Source organism: Macaca fascicularis, chromosome 8 (assembly GCF_037993035.2).
Source record: "Macaca fascicularis isolate 582-1 chromosome 8, T2T-MFA8v1.1".
In the NCBI taxonomy this organism is placed as follows: Eukaryota; Metazoa; Chordata; class Mammalia; order Primates; family Cercopithecidae; genus Macaca; species Macaca fascicularis.
The window spans coordinates 80,154,050-80,166,950 of NC_088382.1; the positions used below are offsets into that span (position 1 = coordinate 80,154,050).

At 38.3% G+C, this 12,901-nt stretch overlaps 1 protein-coding gene across 44 annotated transcripts in view; it reads right to left on the reverse strand.

Annotated features, from left to right (window-relative positions):
• The window catches only part of NCOA2 (nuclear receptor coactivator 2), a 295,480-nt gene that overhangs the window by 135,174 nt on the left and 147,405 nt on the right, over window positions 1-12,901 (reverse strand). For 17 of the 44 annotated variants that reach the window (XM_073998954.1, XM_073998975.1, XM_065519342.1 and 14 more), the window contains one exon: window positions 9,935-10,054. The exons of the other annotated variants lie outside the window; for them this stretch is intronic. The gene's annotated coding sequence lies outside the window, so the exon portion shown is untranslated. The remainder of the gene's footprint in view (window positions 1-9,934; window positions 10,055-12,901) is intronic. 44 annotated transcript variants of the gene reach the window in all.

Consider the following 12,901-nt stretch of genomic DNA (forward strand, 5'->3'; position numbering starts at 1 on the left):
TGGCTTCCTCATCTCAAAAATGCAAAACATATTTTTAATATATATATTTTACTTTTAACTGTGATAAAATATACATAACACAAAATTTATCATCTTAACCATTTGTAAGTGTACAGTTCAATAGGGTTAAGTACATTCATACTGTTACGCAACAGATCTCCCGAACTTTTTCATCTTGCAAAACCGAAACTCTACACCCATTAAACAACTCCTATTTCCTCCTCCCCCAGCCCCTGGCAACCACCATTCTACTTTCTGTTTCTAACAGTTTGAGCACTTTAGATACCTCATATAAGTGGAATCATACATTAATTGTTCTTTTGTGTATACTTTACAGATTATTTTAATACCAGATCAAGACAGAGTTTTCATTTCACAAAATCATTTTACATAAACTGCATTATTCATAAGTAAACCGAGCCAAACTTATATTCTTTAATACAGAAAAACCAAGCATTATTACAGATACCAGAAGGGATTATTATCATTATCATATAAACGTTATCTATACAAAAAAACTCTCTAAGTTCTCAGAACTCAAAGAATTTGACAACTCTAATTCCAACATTAGAGTTGGAATTAGTTTAATTAACCACTCAACATACAAATAAATAGGACAGAATGAGTGTTTACTAATTCTCTTTAAGTCACTGAAGGGAACTATGGCCACTCTGGAAGACAACACTAACAACAGAGCCTGAAATGATTAGTGAGGTGTCAGGGAACATAAGTTTTCATAAAGACCTGAGCAAAGAAATTCAATTAGGAAATAATTTCAGAGATGAAGAAAATAAACGTAAAAAATGTAAAATACCAGCCTATGCCAACACCTCATAATGAAAACCCAAAGTACAATTCAGAATTTTTAAGATAATGTTTTAATTGCTAAAGAACCTTTAAAAGTTATAATGATTTTTACCACCACCTAAATATTTTCATTATGGACGCAAAATCTAAAATCAATAATCAGCCAAGGCAACATATAAAATCAATCCAATGACTAGCAGATATGAGACTTTTAAAAGACTAGCAAAAAACTGCAGGGGGCAGTTTGTGAAATCAGTCTACCCAAATGTGTTCTTTTTCTGCTCACAAGGTCATGAAACCTTTGGCAACCTTATAGATCACTTCCACAGAGAGAGCGTGAGGTCACAGACATGCTAACATTAACACCATGTGTCCTTTATTAACTACAATGGTGCTTTCACAAATTATTTCTCAGCCAGATCATGGGCAGCAGCAAAATGTTGTGCATTCCCTGACCAGATCAATCGCAGTAAGAGAACGACTCCTGCCAAACACATCTAAGTAAAATGTCTTGATCCAGATTCTGTGCTTACACTTCAAGATGTATTGCTGTTAGCAAATCTGTCCCTCTGTCATATTTTCTGCTGGCATACACGAACTGGTAAAATTGCCTAACTCTCCTCCTGAGTGCAAAAGATAGCAACAGCAGATTTTATCATTAGCAATTTTAAACTTTTTTCTTCACCAAGGCAGTAGTGTTTACAAGGGAATTAGACTAGATAATTTGTCAAGTTGTTTTTAGCTTTAACATTTTATGATGGTGGTTGTATATAATTGTGGTTCATTTCTTAATCCAAGAGTCTGGTGAGAAGTAAAACAAGGATTCAACAGAGTAATGTTTTCATTTTTAAACTGAGGTACAATTTACATTCAGTGCCATATACAGATCTAAAGAGAACTTAAGAGTAAAGTTCAATAGTTGAGACAAATGAAAGCATCCATGTAATCCAGGCTCCTATCAAAATGTAGAACACTTCCATCACTCTGCAAAGTTCTCTTGTGCCTGTTCTCAGCCAAACTCCACACCTCTCGTCCTTGCCAACAACCACTATACTCTGATTTTCTATTACCACAGATTAGTTTTGCTTTGTCTAGAACTTTAAATAAATGAAATCATACAGTAAGTACTCTCTGTCCTGGCTCCTTTCAGTACAAAGCTTTCGAGTTTCATCCATATTACTGCATAGCCTTGGGGGATTGGTTCTAGGAGCTCCCTGTGGATACCAAAATCCATGGATGCTCAAGTCCTGGATATAAAAGGTATAGAATCTGCATATAATCTATGCATATCCTCTCATATACAGGAAATCATCTCTAGATTACTTATGATACCTAACAAAATGAGTGCCATGCAAATAGTTGTTATACTGTATTGTTTTGGGAATAATGACAAGGGAAAAAAGCCTGCACATGTTCAGTAGAAACAACATTTTTTTTCTCCTGAGTATTTTCTATCTGAGGTTGGCTGAATCTAGTGTGCAGAACCCACTAATACAGAGGGTGACTGTATATTAACAATTTGTTTCTTTTCATTGCTGAGGATATTGTATGAATATACTAAAGTTTGTCCATTCTCCTGTTGGTAGACATTTAAGTTGTTTCTAACTAGGAGCTTGTGATGAACAGAATTCTGACGTGGTTCTGCAAGATTCTTCACCCCCTGGTGGACATGTTCTGCACATTTCCTAGGACTGTAAATATGACAGATGTTTTTACCCCGACGATCAGTTTATGTTATATGGCACAACTGGCTCTAAGAAAGAAAGATGACCAGGGTGGGCCTGAGCTAACCATGCATTTTCTTTGTTAGTGTACCTGAGGGGCAGGTTCCTCAGCATTAGAGCACTGACACTGAAGGGCAGAGACCACACCTTTTATCTCTCTAACCCACAGCAGCATCTATCCTAGTGCTGCTTCTGTATGACACATGGTCAAAATTTATATACTGATAGTTCTTTTTCCTTAAAAAGGTGATTATGTTGCAACATGAAAAAATGCTTTTGAAGAGGCCACTTTAGAGGGAGGAAAGAGCATGCCCTCAGAGTTAGACTTCTGTCCGAATACATATGCCAGATATGCAGTGCCTGAGCAAGTTACTTAACCTCCCTGTCTCAGGTTCCTTATCTATAAATATGTGTCTCTGGGGGAGAGAGGATGTTTATATTGTTATTGTGAAGGGTCTATGAATTATATGTAAAGCAACTAGCCCAGTGCATGGCATAGGAAGACATCAATTGATGGTAGTCATCATTAGCTCTTAGTTTGATATGATGTTCAGCAAAAAGAAGAAACAATGTCTGTATATCAAAACTGTAGGCCGGGTGCGGTGGCTCACATCTGTAATTCCAGCACTTTGGGAGGCCAAGGCGGGTGGATCACCTGAGGTTGGGAGTTTGAGACCAGCCTGACTAACATGGTGAAACTCTGTCTCTACTAAAATACAAAAAAGTAGACGCGCGTGGTGGTGCACGCCTGTAGTCCCAGCTACTTGGGAGGCTAAGGCAGGAGAATCGCTTGAACCCAGGAGGTGGAGGTTGCAGTGAGCCGAGATCACAACATTGCACTCCAGCCTGGGCAACAGAGCGCAACTCTGTCTGAAAAGAAAAAAAAAGGAAAGAGGAGGAGGAAAAGAAGGAGAGGGAGAAGGAGAGGGAGAGGGAAAGGGAGAGGGAGAGGGAGAAAGTGAGGGAGAGGGAGAGGGAGATGGAGAAGAAGAAGACCAAAAAATGATGATGAGAGTCAGATTAAACTGGGTGAGACCAGAGGTCATTTTCATTCTAATTTCCAAACTTTTAGTAATGTTGTTTTCATCATTTAAAAATACAGCAAAGACCAGGCGTGGTGGCTCATGCCCTGTAATCCCAGCACTTTGGGAGGCAGAGGCAGGTGGATCACTTGAGCTCCGGAGTTTGAGACCAGCCTGGGCAATATGGCGAAACCCATCTCTACAAAAAATACAAAAATCAGGCAGGTGTGGTGACACACACTTATAGCTCCAGCTACTCAGGAGGCTGAGGTAGGAGGATCATCTGAGCCTGGAAGGTCAAGGTCTGCAGTGAGCCATAACTGCACTACTACACTTCAGCCTGGTTGACAGAGTAAGACCCTGTCTCAAAAAAAAAAAAAAGAAAAAAGTCAGCCGAGTGTGGTGGCACGCCTGTGATCCCAGCTGTTGAGCAGGCTGAGGTGAGAGGATCACTTGAGCCCAGGAGGCAGAGGTTGCAGTGAGCTGAGATTGTGCCACTGCACTCCAGCCTGGCATCAGCGAGACCTCATTTCAAAAAAAAAAAAGCCAAAAATGTTTATATAACTTCTAAAGCTGGGTATGATGGGTACATAGAAGTTTACTATACTATTCTAAATTTCTATAATACAAATGTTAAAAAACAGAGTTCAGTGTACCAAAAGGTGACAAATCTTTAATCTACAAAGATTTCTTCTTTATACACTATGACCACATATTTATTAATTAAAAATGAGATAAGCTCTGAAGGTGACATGTTTAACAAGTTGCAGAGTGTGAACTTTTCAGTCATTTATAATATTAATTTGTAAACCCATTAGCATTTAATTCCATATTATAGCTAAATATCAGATTTTTTAAACCTGATAAAATATCATGAAATAATCTATATGTTAAATACATTTTTAAATGCAGTGAGAAATACGTTCCATAAATAGTAGGATAGTAAGGGAAAAAGTAATACTGCCCATTTGAATTTATTGTTTCCATTAGGCATAGATCTGCATAGAATTAAGTCACTTGGGCCTCTGACCTCCTTCCTCAGGTGAGCAACAGATAGAGAAAAGAGCCATCTTTGAATCTCTTGCTTGTGGGTATCATCCCACTAACATTAACTAGCGATTTTTTTTTTTTTTTGGATCTGTAGGAAAATGAGCCTTAGAAAAGGCCCAACTGTGCTAAGCTAGCAGGGACTGCCATTTTGTTGGGTTATTTCCAATAAAAGGCTTATGCAAACAGCAGTGCATAAATGTCTATGATACTACTGCAGATTATACCCACACAAAAGAGGGCTGAAGAGAAGGACTATAGAGTGCAATCACTTCTAAACACGACTCTGCCAAGTTACCACTTCATGAAATGGAATAATATACAAATAGCATACTACATTTCCATCTCAGCATTTGTACTTCATCCAAGGATTTCAGAGGCTTGAAACGACTCAGTTAAATTCTTCCTAATTGGCGCACTGTAAACCACTCTAAAGTAAGTTGCCTTTAAAAATGTATTTACTCCTTGAAGTCAGTGGAGTACCAACCACTAGGTTAAAACTGAAATTCTTAAGTGACCTGTTATTAATGAGAACCCTAGTGGTCTATACAGGTTATACCTTATAAACCTTGGGCTTTCACAAACGCCAAAGGCTCAGAGAAAGATCACAATAATTTGATTCACTGATTAATCCAGCTCTTTGAGATTAGTATTATTCCCAAATAAGTCTCTGACAGTTTTAATGAACAACCAGAACTTTAAAAGGGGCTAAAGAGAATGTGAGAGTCATCTAGTCTTGGGACTCTCAAAGTCATCCGTTTCAAATTCTCAGACTTGGATAACCATTGCCTCTGGTTAGACTTTTCTGGTACAGACAGTCATTCCCTATATCCACAGGGTATTGGTTACAGGACCTCCCGTGGATACTAAAATCCTCAGATGCTCAAGTCCCTGATATAAAATGATATTTGCTTATAACCTACACATAGACTTTATTTATAGATTACTTATAATGCCTAATACAATGTGCTATGTAAATAATTGTTATATTGTGTTGTTTTTAAAATTTGTACTATTTTTATTGGTTTTTAAAAATATTTTTGATCCATGGTTGGTTGAATTCAAAAGATGTGAAACCTGCAGACACGGAGGGCTGAAAGTGTCTAGCTTTAGAATCATTTATGTACTAAGTAAGGAGAATCTCCCAAACTGTTATTAAGTCAAAAAGAAACTGAAAGCAGAGAGTAGACCATACTACTTAAGTAGTGGTGGTTAGTGGCTGGTTGCAGCGGGGAACACCTGTAATCCCAGCACTTTGGGAGGCTGAGGTTGGAGGATCGCTTGAGCCCAGGAGTTCAAGACCAGCCTGGGCAACATAGTGAGACACTGTATCTATTATTTAAAAATAAAATAAAACAAAATAAAATGTTAGAGAGGATGGAGCTTTCAGGGTACAACATATGCTTTGACCATGATGGCTTAATGGCCCTATATAACTTCTTCCCATCCTTAACTCTGGTGGGTTAACCAGATTTGCTCTTCTGACTCTACATTCTCTGGTTCTCCTATGTATTAACTTTTCCCAAATAGAGTCAAAAGAAAGTGACAATCACACACATTAGGGCCCTGAAGAAACCTGGTTCCTCAATTTATCAAATATCACACAGGTCATTGGTATTAAGGCTTTTATGTCTTTTTGGACAGCCTACTTTGATGAAGATCAGACTAATTAATGTTTTCATTTATTTGCAGATTTGACCATACAAATAGAATTGTCAAAGACAAGAAGCTACTCTTTATAGAGATGTTATATTCTGAGACAAATAATTAATTATTCATGTATTCCAAATTTCAACAGGCACAAGAGACACTTGTGACAAAAGGTGCTAGGGAACATGTGTTTTAAGTTTGTCTGCAAGACTGCATTTCTCACAGCATATCACTGCTTCTTAGTACCTTCGGCCTGTTCTGACTCAACTTCAAGTGTACTGTTAAATGCTTTTGAATGAGGTTGATTTCTTTCACCTTTCCTTTCCTTTCTTCTGTTTTCTACTTATTTCTACTCATCTTCCTCTCAAATTTTTGTGAAGATTATTTATCCTTGTAAGCAAGAGGGTGATAACTGCAGTCACAGTGGCAAGTATGGGAAAAGAGGGCAAATATCATTAGCAGAAAAAAGACATATTTCCTTAAAGGCCCATAAGCCACAGTAATAGTTTATAATAATGGAAAAGTATTTTTTATACCTAACTTGTTATCTTCTAGTTCTTTCTTTTTTTAGCTCTAAGTTAATTTCATCCAACAAACACATATTCAGTACCAATGATGCATAAGACACTACGTCTCCAGAACAAAATCCCTGCCCTCCAGGGACTCATAATCAAAGAGGGAAAAATAGAAAAGCAGGCAAAACTTAGAAAATATAATCAGAATGCCAGGGTAGAAATGTATCAAAAATGATACCTGAATTAGGGACAATAGTTAGGAAGTGTGCAATATCATTGAGAAATTATGAAACTCTGAACCTAACCTTAAAAAAAAACCTCTCACATATATGGTCAAATGATTTTTGACAAGGATACCAAGACCATTCAATGGGGAAAGGATAGTCTTTTCAACAAATAGTACTGGGAAACTTGGATATCCTCATGAAAAGAATAATGCCGGAGCCTTACCTTACGTATACAAAAATTAACTCGTAATGATTCACAAGATCTAAACGTAAGAGAGTAAAAGTTAAACAATACTTACAAGAAAACACAAGGGAAAAAACTTCATGACACGGGATTTGGTATTTCTTATATATGATACCAAAAGCATGGGCAACAAAAGAAAAATAACTTGGATTTCATCAAAATTAAAAACTTTCAGGCATCAAAAGGCACTATCAACAGAGTGAAAAGGCAACCCATGGGACAGGGAAAAAAAATTGCAAACCGTATATTTGATAAGGGATTGACATCCAGAATATATGACGAACTCCTACAACTCAATAGCAAAAAAGCAAGGAACCCGATTACTGGCAAAGGACTTGAATACACATTTCTCCAAAGACGACATATAAATAGGCCAATAAGCACATGGAAATATGCTCAACATCACTAATCATTAGGGAAATGCAAATAAAAAGCACAATAAGATACTACTTCACACCCATAAGGACGGCTACCATCAAAAATATAGAAAATAGCAAGTGTGGGTGCGGATGCAGAAAAACTAGAACCCTTGTGCATTCCTGATGGCATGTAAAATGGCACATCCATAGTGGAAAACACTGTGGAAAACAAAAGTTTTTCAAAAAATATGATCCTGCAATTCCACTTCTGGGTATGTATCCAAAAGAACTGAAAGCAGGGACTTGAATAGATGTAAGAACACATGTTCATAGCCGCATTATACACAATAGCCAAAAGGTGAAAGCAACTCAAGTGTCCATTGACAGATGAATAAACAAAATGTGGTACACAATACAATATTATTCAGCCATAAAAAGGAAATTTTGACACCAGCTACAACATAAATGAACCTTGAAGATATTATGCTAAGTGAAATAAGTCAGTCACAAAAAGACAAAGATTGTATGATTCCTCTTACATGAGGTAGTCAAATCTTTAAGTAGCTCCAGTAATGAGAATGGTGGTTACCAGGGGTGGGGGGAGAGGGGGCAGGTAGGAATGGGGAGTTAGAGTTTAATGGGTAGAGTGTTTAATGGGTAAAGGAAGATGAAAAAATTGTGAAGATGGATGTTGTTGATAGTTGTATAACAGTGTGAATACCCTTAATGCCACAGAACTATACATTTAAGAATGGTTAAAAGGGTCAATTTTATGTGTATTTTATCATACTTTTTTGAAAAGCCTAATATAAATATTTTTTTACTTAGCAAATATAAAAAGTGCCTCTCAAATTTTTGCTTATACTTTCAACATTCTAACTCAATGAAAGAGTATTCTTTGTCAGCTGCCAAATTAGGAAAGACTTACTTTGATTCACAAGAAGGAAACAAAATAAAATTTTAAAAATACCTTTATACCTCAGTGGTTAAACTGAGGAATACCTCTGACCCATAAGGAGAGAAGCCAAGGGACAATAGACACATGACCATTCCTTAACGAAAGAGATATCTGGTTTGTTCTACAATGATTGGAACCCCCAAGTCTATCACAGCCACCTGCTGTGTGCCCAACGTTGCAAGTGACTCATGTTAATTTGTCAGTAGTTTGGTAAGTGAAATTACCCAAAAATTTAAGAGTATTTTCTGCCAAACTTAAAAAACAGGAGATCAAAATTATATATTGACTAAACAAGAGAAACAAAAAGTGTAGAGAAATGTAGAGAATTTTATTTCAGAAATGTAAGAACTAATAAAAGTTTAGATCCACGCTTTAAGCAAGCCATGAAAAGCATACATAGGTAATTCTATATAACCCAAGCTAATCGGTAATTCCCAGTTTATTTATATTTTACTGTGTAATATAGTAATAAGTACATACTAATTCAAAGACAAAAATACACAGACACAAAATGCAACTTTGAATCTCTCAAGGGTAAGCCCTAGCGTGGAATCCATCACGTCCAGCACATGCACAACACATACACTGTGGTTACCTCCTCTCCCCTCACACAGCAGACGTTGCCAATTAATCACTTCTAAGCCTGTATGTGGCCTCTCAATTCTCCTCAACACAGCACTCCATGCAATCACTATAATCAATAGGAATTGGCACCAGAGAGTGAAGCATGCTTGCCATCCCAGCACCAAGGTGACAGTCGGGGGAAGATTAGGCATAACCATGAATCACACACAAAGAAGATCCAGGAGAACCTCTGCTAGCGGAAAGAAGATCTACACAACAGCTTTTGCAACAGCAACTTGCTACATGAATGGAAGCTGAATCTGCTGACTTGAAGCAGCTACCTTTCCTTCCTAAGTCTGTTTTGGATGTGAATAAAGATCCAGCCAAGTCATCAGTGATGCAATAAGCTCCATGGTTCTTTACATACAGAGAGCTTTTATTCTTGACAGAATTAAAGAACTGAGGGACACATTTAAGGATATGTTCTTAGAGTTTTGTTACTGCTACTACAGAAAACCTTCCCTAGCAAGAGGGGAAGATTTCCAGATCGGCCAGCCACTCACCACCTGTCCCTCTAATTTTGCTGCTTCCTCCCAGGTTTATACTCAAACTACATTCCCAACCATTCCTAGAGACCAGCTGGCAGAAGGGGAGGCAAGGAAATGGAGGCAGATTTGCAAGTGACAAAAACATTATTCAGAGACAAGCTCTCAATCAGGCTGCCATTGCTAGTAAATGAATCTCGACAAGAACAGGGACTAAAGGACAGATTTTACAGTGCCGCTGCGTGGAAGATTTGGGACCACAGCTGCCTTACCCAGTCAGGTCAAACCATGAAGAAGCAGTAGTATTGTTTTTGTTGTTTCATTATATTTTCCAACATAAACATGGCCGACTTCATTGTAAAGGTGCCTCATTCGTTATACCATTTGACAGACTGAAGAGAAAGAAAAAAGCAATAAAGGCACACTATTTTATTACTTTTTAAATCAAACACTTTTAGTGCTTACCATATGCCAAATATCAGTCTAAGCTTTTAATTAATATTCACATCCATTTCTTTCACAGTACCATGGAGCTGGTACTGTTATGTCTCCCAATTTACACATGAGGAAACTGTGGCACAGAAAAGTCAAGTAAAGCAAAAGTAAATGGGTTAGGATTGGAATTCATACAGTCTGGTTCCAGAGTCTGCTCTCAGTCATGATACAAAAAGAACAGAAGGCACCTGTGCCTACTGTCTCATTGGTTCCTCCAAATCTCATGAGATTGGTTTCATCCTTCCCTTTTAGAGATGAAAAAACTGAGGCTCAGTGAAGTGAAGTAATTTACTTGAGGTTACAGAGTAGAAAGACTGCAAAACACTATTTACTGGGCACAAACAATATGCCAGCCACTCTGATAGGTGTCATCTTTTAATCCTCAACAGCCCTATGACAGAGGTAGTAGTTTAGTCCACTTTACAGCTAAAGAAAATAGGGCTTAGAGAGAGGTCTGGTCGTTTAACTGGGGCCAAATTAGTAAGAACAGAAGAAATTTAAGTTCAGACCAGTTGAGTCCCAAATCCCTGGTTTTTCCCTTCTGATGCTACTATAAATAAAACTTTATATATCAGCTACAATAACATGTAAGGCATTGTTAGGGTTACAAAGATGACTCAGTTCCATTTAAGAAGCTTACAGTATATTGAAGGAGAAAGGTTAGTTATTCAAATCACTATAATTGCCACACATTTATTCATGAACCATTCCTTGGGGTCCTTCCTAAATGCAGGGCACTGTTCTAGGCACTGCATATAGCAGCAAACCAATCAGATAAGTTTCTTTGCCCTCTCGACCTAACAATCTAGAGACAGACAATAAACAAGATAAATAAGGAAAAGATATAGTATGTAAGATGATGATAAGCACTAAGGAGGAAAAGCGGCAGGCAGGAGGATTAGAGAAGAGGGCAGGAGGTGGACATTTGAGATGGGGCCGTCGGGGCCTCCCCTGTGCTTTGCTAGACTGTTAGCAAGGCACACACCAAAACCGCCCCCGCCCCTTTCCAAATGCCATAGGGTCGCTGGCCCTGGAGAACCACACAGAGATTATAGTTTCCTGCCATTCTCTGAAGTCTTGTACAATTTGCCTCTATCAGAGAACTTTTTCACTGTTGTCCCTTGGCTTCAGTGACACTGGCACTATCTTGTTTCTCCTTTCCTACCCCCCTGACCTGTCTTGGGTCTGCGTCTCCCTGTCACTGAGCCCCACCTCTGCAACAAGAGCAAAAAAAAAAAAAAAAAAAAAAAAACAGATGAGCATGTCTTTTTTCTTTTCCTTTTTTTTGAGGCACAGTCTCGCTCTGTCACCCAGGCTGGAGTACAGTGGCACGATTTCGGCTCACTGTAACCTCCGCCTTCTAGGTGATCCTCCCACCTCAGACTCCCCAGTAGCTGGGATCAGAGGCACACCACCATGCTCAGCTAATTTTTTATATTTTTTGTACAGACAGGATTTCCTCATGTTGCCCAGGCTGGTCTTGAACTCATGAGCTCAAGTGATATGCCAGCCTCGTCCTCCCAAAGTGCTGGGAATACAGGTGTGAACCACTGCGCCTGGCCTGATGGGCATTTCTTGAATAACAACCTTGCCTTTTCTTTACAAAGCTGCTCCTTGAAATCTTGTCTGCTGATACAGTATCAAAGATCATATCCATGTAAATGAGACCCATTTTTCATTTGTAGCTTCAGGATATTACCTTAGCTACTACAGTACCCAACTTTCAAGCTCTCATGAACATCTCTCCCTAGATGTAACCAAAATTGAACTCCTCACCTTTCTGAGGAACTCTTTCTTTATCTGCTATTTTTTTTCCCCAGGAGAGAGGAGACAGGAAATCTGTATCTGCTACTTTTCATTTCATAAGTCACCGGCGAATTTTTTTAACTCCTTTTTCTCTCAATCTTCAAATCCAATCAATTTCCAAGACCTTTAGATTCTACTTTCGCAGTTTCTCTTGATCACATCACCTTCTTTCCAATCCCTCTGCAATTACCAGGATTTCTTTCTCTTCAGTAACCGCACCACCAATAACTTCTCATGCCAGGTCTCTCCCTTACTCAAACTATCCTATAATTAGCACCAAGTTATTAGGTCACAATTCCCTCATGTGTAACATGGAGTTAGAAATTATTGTACAGTACTGATTTGACGATTAAACATGATTGTATTAACCATCTAACATAGTTCTTAACATATAGTAGGAACTCAATAAATGTCACTTATCTTTTTCTTACTCTCTGTGAAATCAAAACAGGGATCTGGCATTCAGGGACCTGTGCAATCTACCCATTTTCCTAGCTCTGTCCATCAAATATTCCCCTAGCTGTATGGTCTGAGTTTCAAGCAAACTCACACTGTGTGAAGTATTCTTTGACTTGGCCTGGCATTTTCATGCAGACAGATCATTGCTCATGCTTTCCATCCTTCCATTTTGAGTGACCTTTCCTTCCATCCTCTGCCTATGTAAGTCTTACTGACCCTCAAAGGTTTATTATCTCAATAGCTGCTGCCTCAGAAGGCCTTTCCTAAGTGCTTCATACAAGTGAGACCTTCCCCTCTCTCAATCCCCTGAAACCATTGGACTACTCTGACAAAGCCTTTTGGTCAGTCTATAAATATGTGCCTGTATCAGGAAATAAGGACACAAAAGTAGAAAACTATTGATGTTATAACATGGTTACTACTGCCTACGTACTTATTTTGCCTTAAGTATATTATAAACATGAAATAGACCAGCATAG